This window comes from Notamacropus eugenii, chromosome 1 (genome assembly GCF_028372415.1).
Source record: "Notamacropus eugenii isolate mMacEug1 chromosome 1, mMacEug1.pri_v2, whole genome shotgun sequence".
Lineage (NCBI taxonomy): Eukaryota > Metazoa > Chordata > Mammalia > Diprotodontia > Macropodidae > Notamacropus > Notamacropus eugenii.
The window spans coordinates 449,510,752-449,522,267 of record NC_092872.1 but is presented as its reverse complement, the minus strand read 5'-3'; the positions used below and the strand labels follow the sequence as shown (position 1 = coordinate 449,522,267).

The window sequence follows — 11,516 nt, the reverse complement described above, 5'->3', positions numbered from 1 at the left end:
TACCTATTTGGATAGGGGTTAGACTAAATGACTTATGAAACTTCCAGATCTAAAATCCTTTGATTCTCTGAGCTGCAAAATGGGGGAGGGGAGGATAAGAGGGAAGGGTGAACTTGATCATTTCTAAGGTCCCTTCCAGTGCTAACATTCCATGGTCTATGTTCTAATGTTCAATTTTCTAAGGTTCCTTTCTAGCTCTAATATATAGTTTTCTATAGTCTCATATTCTCTGTTGGATGAGACTCACTTGCCCTAAAATTTCATGACTCTTGGACTTTACAGTTTTCTCACAAGCTCTCAGGCTGATGTGAGAAGTTGTGCAAATGAAAGAGAACACCAGCCCGCCCTCCCTCTTCCTCTCCCTCTCTCTCTCTCCCTCTTTTTCTCTCTCTCTCCTCCTCCTTCTCTCCTCTCTTCCCCCAACTCTCTCTCCTTTCATTTTATGCCCATGATGTGTCATGCCCCCTTAGGATGGGGTAGAGACTGGACCTATGATTTCATTGATATAGGAACCTCTCAGATGAGAAAACTACCTCAACCAATGAAAATTACACTTATTTCAGCAGTCTACAGTCTTAGAGTATCATCTAGAGCTCTGACAGGTTACAAGGTTCTCCCAGGATCACATGGAAATAAACTGAAGGAAAACTATCTCTACTCTCCAGGGATAACCTCTGTGTCTGAACTGGCATGGAATGGAGAGTGTGGTCTTCATTAAATGAAAGTCAACAAATAAATATTGGTACTCTCCAGTGTGCTTATCTTTGTACTAAGTTCTGAGTCCTTGTTCCCCAAGGGCTTGCAGTCTATTTGGTATAGTAATAACAATAACAGTAGTCATTTCCATTTCGACATCATTGTAAGGTCTACAAGGTAGATTCCTCACAACTATCTTGTGAGTACAAGGATTATCTTCCCCATTTTATAGATGAGAAAAACGAGGCTCAGACAAGTTAAGTGATTTGCCAGTGTCATATATTTAGGAAGCAGTTGAGGCAGGATTTGAACTTCTTCATGATACCCAAGTCCAGCCTTCGACAGGGACAGTAATTGTGATTCTGAAAGATGACAAGTGGCTTGTAGGAGAGACTAGCTGCCGGAGGAGAAGGAGGAAGGGATGATTATGCATATTTGAACATTCCAAGGATCTGTGACTTCATCTAAATGGCTGTTCCCTCTATAGTGCGGATCACAGCCCCCATGCCACAGCTTCATGAGCTAAAATAATAACAACTTGCATTTATAGAGGGCTTTTCCATCCATTATCTTATTTAATACTCCTGATAGCTCATAGGCGATACGAGAGTCATTATCCCCATTTTGCAGATGAGGAAATGAGACTCAGGAGGTCAAGTGACATGTTCAAATTTCAGTAAATAGAAGAACCAAGATTTAAACCTTTTTTCCCCCTCCTGATTTCAGGTTTAGAATTCTCTCTACCATATTAGGCTGCCCTGAGGGATTAGAAACACATCAGGAAACCATCAGCTTGAGGGGGTCCTGGAGAGGGGGAGGGTACCTTTCTGCTTAGGGGATAGTCGTGTGGGGGAAGGATGGAATAATGGCCTGATTTTAGTTCTGTACATCTAGATAGATGAACCCCAGGCTGTTTTAAACTAGTTTTTTTTAGCACCAGCTGCTAAAGTTATTGACCTCCTCCAAGAAGATCATCCTTTTCCCCATTCTCAGGGGCAGGTAGCAACATAGGACCTTTCTGCCTGATGTCATGGAGCTCATAGTGGAGTTGAGTAGTAAGACAAATATTCAAAAAGTACATTGTGCATGCACAAGGCAGGTGTGGAGTGGAATGACCCAAGAATCTGTGTTTGACTGTAATTATCTAACTTTAAAAAAAAAAAAACTACTGAGATAAAGGGGTAGATGACATGCTTGTCAAATTCACATATAGTACAAAGTTGGTAGGGAGAGTTAATATTTTGACAAAATTCCCACTAGTCTAAAATGCTCTGCTGAATTGAATGACATGAAAGTCAATGGGGATAACTGTATAGTTTTACAGTTGGGTGTGGATGTGTGAAAAATCAATTGCAAAGGTTCAAGAGGAAGGAGATACAACTATATGGTTCTTCGTGTGAAAAAAGAAAAGCTGGGGGACCAAGTGAACTGCAAGCTCAATCTGAACCAGTAGCCAAAAGAGTTTGTGCTTTTATGGATGGCATTAAAAGAATCATAGTGTCCAGAACTAGGAAGTGATAGCTTACCTGTATTCTGCCCTGGTCAGATCACAACTGAAATATGGGCAAATTGGAATGTGTCCAGAGAAGGCTGACCTCAGGGATTTATGAAAGGACTGGAAAACATGTGTTATGAGAACTGAAAAGCTTAAATAAGAATTTTCAGCTTGGAGGAGATAGTATGTAGTACAATGGTTAGAGCACTAGGTTTGGAGCCAGAGAACCTGAGTTTGAGATGATCAATTGGGAGGATGTCCTACTCATCTGAGATGGTGAGATGGGCTTTCCTGACCACAGGTATGAGTTGGTCTAAATACCCTCATTTCAGAGCTGTAACTAGCATGGGGTGAATGGGATTTGACATCAAGGTAAACTACTATACACTATCTGGTGAGGTACACTCCTTACTTCAAATAACCTTGCCTCTGTCAGCTTCTCTGCTGACTTCTTGGACAACTACTACCAGGGTACTATGTTCTCCACCAACCCTCATGAAAGTGAGGGTTGGGGAATGGGGGACCCCTCTCTCCTGGCATAATTCTGTCACAGGTTTTACTGTCCTCTGTAAAAATGCATTCTCCCACCTATCCACTATCAGATTGTCCTCTGTCCCGGATGTTTCTGCTTTTAAATGATGGCTCAATAGCCAGCCCCAAATTGACTTGGTTTTGAGGAATCTAGTCTTATGTCAGGATTTCTGCTGAGTACAAGTTACAATCATTATTACTATTACCTAATAATGGCAATAATAACTCCCATTTATGTAGTTCTTACAAAGTGGAGATCAAATGAGATAATGTATGGAAACAAATCTCTGTAACATTATATAAATGTGAATTATTATCGGTTATCATTTACCTGTCAATAATAATATTATTATTCCCATTTTACAGAAGAGGAAGTTTAGCTTCAGAGACCTAAAATGTCTTACTTAGTATCACATGGCTAGTAAACATTGGAGCCAAGAATAAGACTCAGGTATTCTGATCTTAAATTCAGTATTCTTCCCAGCAGCCCATGTTTCTCTGACTTGGTTTTTATGCATGTTTAATACAACCTCTTTGCCAGAGTTTTCTTTTGGACACAAAGGATCTGGGACCTTCTCATTTCTCTGACTTACTAAATCAACCCAGGGGATCCCTGAGAATATCAGTATCTGACACTGTCCCAAAGAACTGCCCCTTGCAAACACTTGAGCTTATAGAGCTCTTAACAAAAAGAAAGGAAGAAAAGAAGAAAGAAAAGGAGAAAAGAAGAGAGAAGAGAAAGAAAAAAGAAAAGAAAGAAAGAAAAAAAGAAGGAAAAGAAGGAAGGGAGGAAAAGAAGGAAGGCAGAGAAAAAAGTGTGCTAAAAAAAAGAAATTAATGAATTCAGAAAAGACTTGCATCTGAGCCTTGCATCAAGAGATGCCCATCAGTAGGCAACCTTCTCATAGGTGACCTATAATTTGTTGTTGTTGTTTAGTCACTTTTAGTCACGTCCAACTCTTTATGGTCCCATCTGGGATTTTCTTGGTCAAGATACTGAAGTAATTTGCCATTTTGTGCTCCAACTCGTTTTATAGATGAGGAAACTGAGGCAAACAGGGTTAAATGACTTGCCTAGGGTCACACATCTAGTACGTGTATGAGGTCAGATTTGAATTCAGATCATCCTAACTCTAGGCCTGGCACTCTATCTATTTGCCCATAGGTGACTTATGTGGTCTACATGAGTAAGCTACTGCCTTGAGTGGAGCATCAACAAGTGAATTACCTTCTCTACATCACTGCTTTTTCTGGGGATACTTTCTCTACACCAGAAGTGTCAAACACTGGACCCGGCTGCATTGCAGCCAGCAACACTCCAGACTTCAGCCAGAACCAAATTAAATTGTAACTGGGAAATATTAAACAAAACAAACAAAAAAATAGAGCATAACATTACTATGTGGTTTTCTAAGTTAATATGTGGCCCCCAGGGATGCTTGTGTATATCGGTCCCCTCTTCTACTTGAGTTTGACACCACTGGTCTATACCTTGTTGTTCTTTGTCTCCACTATTTTGCTATTTTCATAGGAGGTCTCTGTGGTAGCAACCATACACTCCATGCCATCAGAAGCCATGGGACACTTCCTTCTTTGTTTCTATCCCTCAGCTCCCAGTTCTGTCAGCAGATAGGGCTCATCACTTTCCCTAAAGGACTAACTTACTAATATCTCATCCCCACAGAGCAACTATCCTACCACCCCACCTGGCCAGGTAGAAAGCTTGAAAGTGAGCCTCAGTGACAATCTCAGGGACAGAACTTCCCATAGCTCTTGCCTTTTCACATAGAAGTTCTTTCAGGTGCTTTTAAATGTCCCTAACAGCAATGTTTAGTAACCACCCAAATGGGGTTGATGGTGAAGTATTGTTGCCTCTCTGACATCTCTCCTATTCCCAGCCCACTCTCTGTATTCTTGAGGGGAGGCAATGCCCTCCCTTTATCCCCAAGTGAGTTTTCCATCTCCTTCTGCCTCTGGTGGCAGCTGGGCCCAGTTATTGAAATTATTCCAGGGATGCTTTGAGAGAGATCTCCGAGAGGGAGGAGGTGGGGAAGAGCCATCTGGTTCCAGTGCAGGCATCTGTGCTAAGAAAGAAGGAGATTTTTGTAGTCTTTGTTACATTAATAATTAATAACATATTTGTGTAGCAATTTAAAGTATTCTTCCTCACCATAACCCTAGCAGGAAGAGGGCAAATGTATTATTATTCCCACCTTAGAGATGAGGAAACTGAGGTGGAGAGAGGTGAAGTGCTCAGTGATAAACAGAACTGGAATTCAAACTTGCGTTCTGATTCCAATTCCATTGCTATTTGCTTGACATCATCCTACCTTCCTGGTTTTAAAAGGTATTAGTCAGCGGTTCAGGGAAATGTTAATCAGTTGCATGCTTTATAAATCAGTGCAGGTAGCAGCTTGGTGGCATAGTGGATAGAATGCTGGGTCTGGAATTAGGAAGACCTGAGTTCAAATTTATCCTCAGATACTAGCTGTATGACTCAGGGCAAGTCTCTAAACCTTTGTTTGCCTCAGTTTTCTCAACTGCAAAATGGGGATGATAATAGTAGCACCTATCTCCAGTGGTTCAGACATATGAAGATCCCTCAATCAAAAGCCTAGGCACTAGACCTTTGCTTACAGTCATGGTGTTGGATAAGTCTCTTTTCCTGCCAGAAGGCGATGAGACAGGGTTGAAATGGCTCTTTCAAACAGTTTGCCTGCCTCTGAGACTGCCCACCCCCTCACTTGTTAGCACAGATTAGACCTGGGGATGCATAAGAAGGAAAAAGATGACCCACTAATTGCAGCAAGGAGGATAATACTGGAAATACAACCTCTGAGCCCTGCTTTCTCTCAGTCTAGCCACATCAGCCCTAATCTCTGTGTAGTGGAGGCCTGGGAATCAAGAGATATGTGTTAAAGCCCCAGCTCCACTGCTAACTCATATTGAGACTTGAGCCAACCCTCTGGAACTCAGTTTTCCCTTTGGTAAAGCAAGGGGGTTAGACTCAGGGGTTCTTAACCCAAGGTCACTGAACTCGTTTTTAAAAAATAGACATATTTTTTATGATTGTATTCAATATAATTGGCTTCCTTAGTAAGCCCAGCAATAAAATTTTATTTTTTGTATTTGAAAAGTTATTCTTAGATGGAGTCCCATAGGTTTCACCAGGCTGCTAAAAGGTTGACACAAAAAAGGTTAAGAACCTCTGGTTAGATGATGACATAACTTCCTTGTAGCTCTAACGTTTCTATGTGCCAACATTTTATCTTTTGAGGTTCCTTTGTCTCTAATATCCTGTCTTCTATGTTTGTTCTCACATCCTATGCTCTAAGGTCCATTACAGCAGTGACATTCTATGAATCTCTAACATGCCAGTCCAGTACTGTCGCCAAGCTGTGGGACCAGCCCCATCTCTTCATAGCTGTCTGCCCTTGGCTCTAACCAATATGGTAATGGCAGTTCAACCCTCATAGGGACCATTGCTAATGCCTGTATTTCTGTTGCTGAAGATATTAACTTGGGCTGAGTATTCTCAGGGTCTCACTTTCAGGCTGGGATTGGACCACTGTGTCCTCATAAGGTCCAAATTAAAAAAATGGCAACAACAACAACACATGTCCATTTGCAAAATTATCCCTCCTCCCCCATCGCCCCCATAATTGGACATTCTGGGGAAGAAGGACTATTGAACTGTTCATTCTGTACAAACTAACCTAATCCCACCACACCCTCTGGAGCAGAGAATGTCAGTGTTCTTCCTGCTAGAGGCACTCAAGATTTCAGCACAGCAGACAATAGAAATCAAGGTTCTTTATCAATTTGTGTTTGTGTGTGGTGGGAGAGGAGGAAGGTTGAGGGGGTGTATGTGAAATGGTAATGGATTAAATGAATATTTTAATGATCAAAAGCTGACATGGTATTTTAGAAAAAGGGTCAACACTGTGATGTCAGCAACAGTGATGTGATGTCCTGGGTTTGTTTTTAACTGACTGCGCGACCTTGGGAAAACCCCTTCTCATATCTAAGCCTCAGTTTCTTTATTAATAAAATTGAGGGGTTAGATTAAATGATCTCTAAGTTCTCTATCAGTTCTAAATTAGTGATCTGGAGTCTAAGTGATGCATAAAATGAGAGCATTAGACTGGATGACATATAGGAATCATTTTAACTCTTATCTTTTCATGCTTCTTTGGATTTGGGGATATTTTCCCCTAGATCATGTCATTCTCTCTTCTGCCAATGAACTCACATGGTAGAAATGAAAGAAAAGGAAGGAGGTAGTAATGTGTAAACTAAATTGCCCAGACAGTTAAGAGCCATGAGAAGAGGGAGATTTTACCTGGTTAGATCTGCATGATATAGCTAGGGTATAGAGAATGGTTAGTGCTCCCACCAGATTGACTGAAGGGGTGACATGGATTCTTAAGTGTCCAGCTGGGTTAAGGACAGAATTCCGGAAGCAGAATAAATACCAAAACTAGCTCCAGATACAGCAATCAGACTCAAAGATCTTAGTTTACAGAATGATCGGTTATGGAAGGTGGAGTTGAAATGGATCTCAGAATCTGTAATGTTAGACTACAAATTAATTCAGGGGTCATCTAATCCAATTTCTATATTTTACAGAGGGGGAAAATTAACAATAACAATAATATAATAATAATTAATAAATAATAATAATAAAATATGGTTTTCTTCATGGGGTATGTATCCAAGATGTGACAGCAAATCTTTCAAGACTCACCAAATCACTTTATACTGCCAGAAAGAACCCAGAAAATATTTCTTAGGATTGTGAAGTCTTGAAGAAGAAACAGCAAACTTTAAATGGAAGAGAATTTCATCACAAATGTTGATTAAAGGCAAAGCCTTTGAGAAGAGAAAGGCAGATTTTGGAAGTAAAAGACTGACTAAGAAGATGGTGTCTGAGAAGTTGTATTTCTGTCATGTAGTTTAAAATATAGGGACAATGGGCAGGGACAGAGTATACCTAACAAGGTCTGGTAAACATATTTGCCCTATATCTTGAAATCCCAATTGAAAGGGCTTTACATTGAAAAGAGAGGAAGAAAGAGAAAACCGCCCACCAAGCTAGTATACTATAGACAACAGTATAGACAATATACTATATACAATACTATAGACACTATACTATATACAATAGTATAATATAGACAATAACTACAATATAGGAAAAAATCATAGCAGAGGGATCCGCAAATTCACAAGAGACAAATTTTTTTTAAAAGCCAGCAATACATTCATCTTTCTGGTTTTCTCTTGCCTCCTGTGTTCATATTTCAAAGTTTTACTCAGCTTTGACCTTTTCAATAGTTCTTCAAACCCCCCTACTCTATTAATGGTCTATTTTCTCCATTATGATTATATGCCTCTTTGAAGGGTAAGTTATTCTTGGTTGTTGGCTTGCATATATGCATTTAAAAATATTCATATTCCACGATCTCCTCTCATTTATAGTAGAAACTTCCAGGTCATCTGTGATGCTGACTGTGGTTCCTTAGTACTAGAGCTCTGCCTATTTGCGGTAATTTTTCTTTACTTAATCTGGAAACTCTAGATTTTGATTAGGACATTTTTGAGACTTTCTTTTGAACTTTCTTTTAGGAGATGATCAGTAGTTTATATTTTTACTTTGTCCTCTAGTTCTAATGGATAATTATTTTCATTATTTTCTTTTTCCCCCACTTTTCATAATAACAGTTTTTGTTTGTGATTTCCTGAAATATTTTGTCTGGGCTTTTAAAAACATTATGTTTCTCAGGCAGTCTGGTGATTGTTTAAATTCTCTCTCCTTCATCTATTTTCCAGGTAAGTTTTTAAAAAATATCAGATAGCTTACATTTCTTTCTATTTAATGTTTTGATTTTGTTTTAATATTTCTTGTTTCGTTGAGTCATTGATTTTTGTTTGCTCTATTCAAATTTTTAGAAATTTCATTGCTTGGATAAGATTGAGCACTTTCTGAACTAAACTATTTATTCTCTTTCTAATTCTTTTAGAAATTCTTTATAGAGCTTTCTTTTTACATTTTAAAAATCTCATGTTTTATTTCTTCCAGGTTTTTAATGTAACCTTTGTGAAAAATCCATTTTTTCCTTTGATTCTCTGCTTTCAATAATTGTAAAGCTATTTTCTACTAGGCCAGATTTTTTGTGGGGGTATTTCTAGCTCTATAATAATGCTTTATACTGATCAGTACTTCTTCTGTTTATTTATATCTTCAGCCCTAGTTTCCAACTTGAGCATTTATACCAGGACAAGACTCTACCTCTTAATAATTTTTGGGTGGGGTGATCATCCTAGTGATCTTGATCTGGATAACTTTGATTCCTAACCTGATCTGAACCTCCCAGAATGTGCTTAGGTTAACAGCATCCATAGGTTTTAGCCCTCCTTTGATTGAGGTTCAGAGCATTGCATCTTCAGGGCAATTTTGGTATCTTAGAATGCTATTTATCTTACAGCCTCTAGACCTGAGAGTTCCAGCATAACCATTTTTGTGACTGAACTGATCACTCTTTCCAAGTTCTCTATCAGTTCTAAATTAGTGATCTGGATTCTACCTTGGAAACTGGTCCTTGGAATTTCTCATCAGAACCCTCTGCTCTTACTACCTCTGGATGCATCATCCTTATATATATGTATACACACACACATATATACTATTTCTGGCTGTATTAGGAGGATTTTATCTTGTTAGTCTGTGCTTGCACTGGCTTTTAGGCAAGCCCCCTTTCCTCTTGTCCATAGACTTCTAACTGACTTTTTGTGCAATTCTAGGGTGGATGAAGTCAACTACTCCAGTTTCTCATTGAATTTCTTGATCATTATTCAATTTGCTTTTATTTTTAAGTTTTCAAAGAGTAAGTAAGTGGGATATGATGAGAGCCTCAATAAGATGGTGACCGTATGAGTTGAGAGGAAGGAATAAATACAAGAGATGTTGTAGAAGCAGAAATGACAAGATTTGACAATCTATGGGACTTTCAGTATGAATATGGGGGAGCAACAGAGAATGACACCGACATTGTGAACCTAAGTGACAGTAAAGATAATGAGTGCTCTCAGAAATAATAGGGAAGTTCAAAAGAGGAGAGGGTTTCGGTGAAAACATAAGGAGTTCTGTTTTGTTGAATTTGAGGGGTAGCTAGTTTAAGATGTCCAAACAGCAATTGGTGATGTGGGACTGGAATTCAGGAGAGAGACTAGGACTTGATATACAGATCTGAGGATTATTTTCATGGAGTTAATAATTGAAGCCAGAGGAATTGATAAGATCTCCAAGTGAGACAACATAGACAGAAAGAAGAGGATCCAGGACAAAACTTCGGAGGACATTGATGGCTAGTGCACAGTTAGGACATGACATACATACAGATCCAGAGAAGGAGACTGAGAATAAGTGATCAAATCATTAGGAGAGAGCACTGTTATAAAAACCTAGAGAAGAGAAAGAATCTAGTAAAAGAAGTTAATTAATAGATTCAAATGCTATAGAGAGGTCAAGAAGAATAAGAATGTGAAAAGGCCATTGGACTTGAAAGATCCTTGGGAGCATATTATAGTCTTCCTTGGAAAAGGAAATAGTGAAGTTCAGAAGACAGATCACAACTCAACAAAGAAGCATGGTATATCATTGATTTGGGTATATTTTCTTTTTTTTTATTATGAACTTGACAAACATCAATAAATGTGAACATTTCCACATGCAAAGAACAAGAAGATTGTGCAGGAAACTGTGAATCCCTCTCTACTGTGTACACTTTTTCAAAAAGCATATATTAAATAAAACAGTTTTCAATATCCTATGCAAAATGCCAACCCTCTTCTCTCCAAATAAGAGTAACTAGCATGAATAGAGTCAAGTAAAACAGATCCATTCGTTATATTAGAAAATGTATGTCTCATTCCACATCCTTATTTAGTTAATAATCTCTGAAGGAAGATGTGAATAGCATACTATGTCCTCAGTCTTGTGGAGTCATTATTAGTCTTTGCATTAATCAGAGTCTTTAAGTCTTTTAGAACCATTTTCCTTTGCATTATTGTGGTTATTGCATAAATTGTTCTCTTGGGTCTGCTTAGTTAAGTCTGCACCAGTTCTTATAAGTCTTCCTAGATTTCTCTGAATACATTCTTTAAAAAATTATTTTACAAATAAGTGTATCCCCTTACATTATATACTATAATTTATTCAGCTATTCCCCAATTGATGGGCATCTCCTTTTTTTTTCAATTTCTTTGTTATAATAAAAGTACTACAGTAACTATTTTTACCCATTTGGAATGTTTTCTTTTGCCTTTGATCTCGTTGAGTTTTATATGGCTACTATCACTGCGTATACATAGCATAGTGATTTTGGGGGCATGGTTTCAAATGGATGGAGTAATTCACAGTTCCACCAATGATGTATTAGTATCATTAGTGTAACTTCCTGACCATTTCCAAACCATGTCACCTGTTCACTGACTTTCATCTTTTTCCCACTGTTGTAACCCAGACTCTGCCACTCGCACTCAGGTCTGCGAGGTGAACTTTCACCATCTCTTGCCTAAAATCTGGTTACTATGCCACTTCCTGACAATCTCCAAATCATGTTTCCATGGTCTCATTCCCTTTCTCTACTCCTTCCAATACTAGCTTCTTTTTATGTGTTGTCTTTCCATTTGAATGTAAGCTCTTTGAGGGTAGGGACTACCTTCCTTGAATTTTTTGTGTCCCCTGCACTTAACCACATTTGGGGGACACATAATAACCACTTATTAAATG

The 11,516-nt window shown here is 38.7% G+C and overlaps 1 long non-coding RNA gene across 1 annotated transcript; it reads right to left on the bottom strand.

Moving 5' to 3' along the window:
* Window positions 1-958: 958 nt before the first annotated feature.
* On the bottom strand, window positions 959-4,069 carry LOC140526647 (uncharacterized). Its single transcript, XR_011974465.1, has 2 exons — window positions 3,951-4,069; window positions 959-1,093 (listed from the first exon to the last, which is right to left on the bottom strand). It is a non-coding gene; the product is annotated as an uncharacterized lncRNA (long non-coding RNA).
* Between the last annotated feature and the right edge of the window lie 7,447 nt (window positions 4,070-11,516).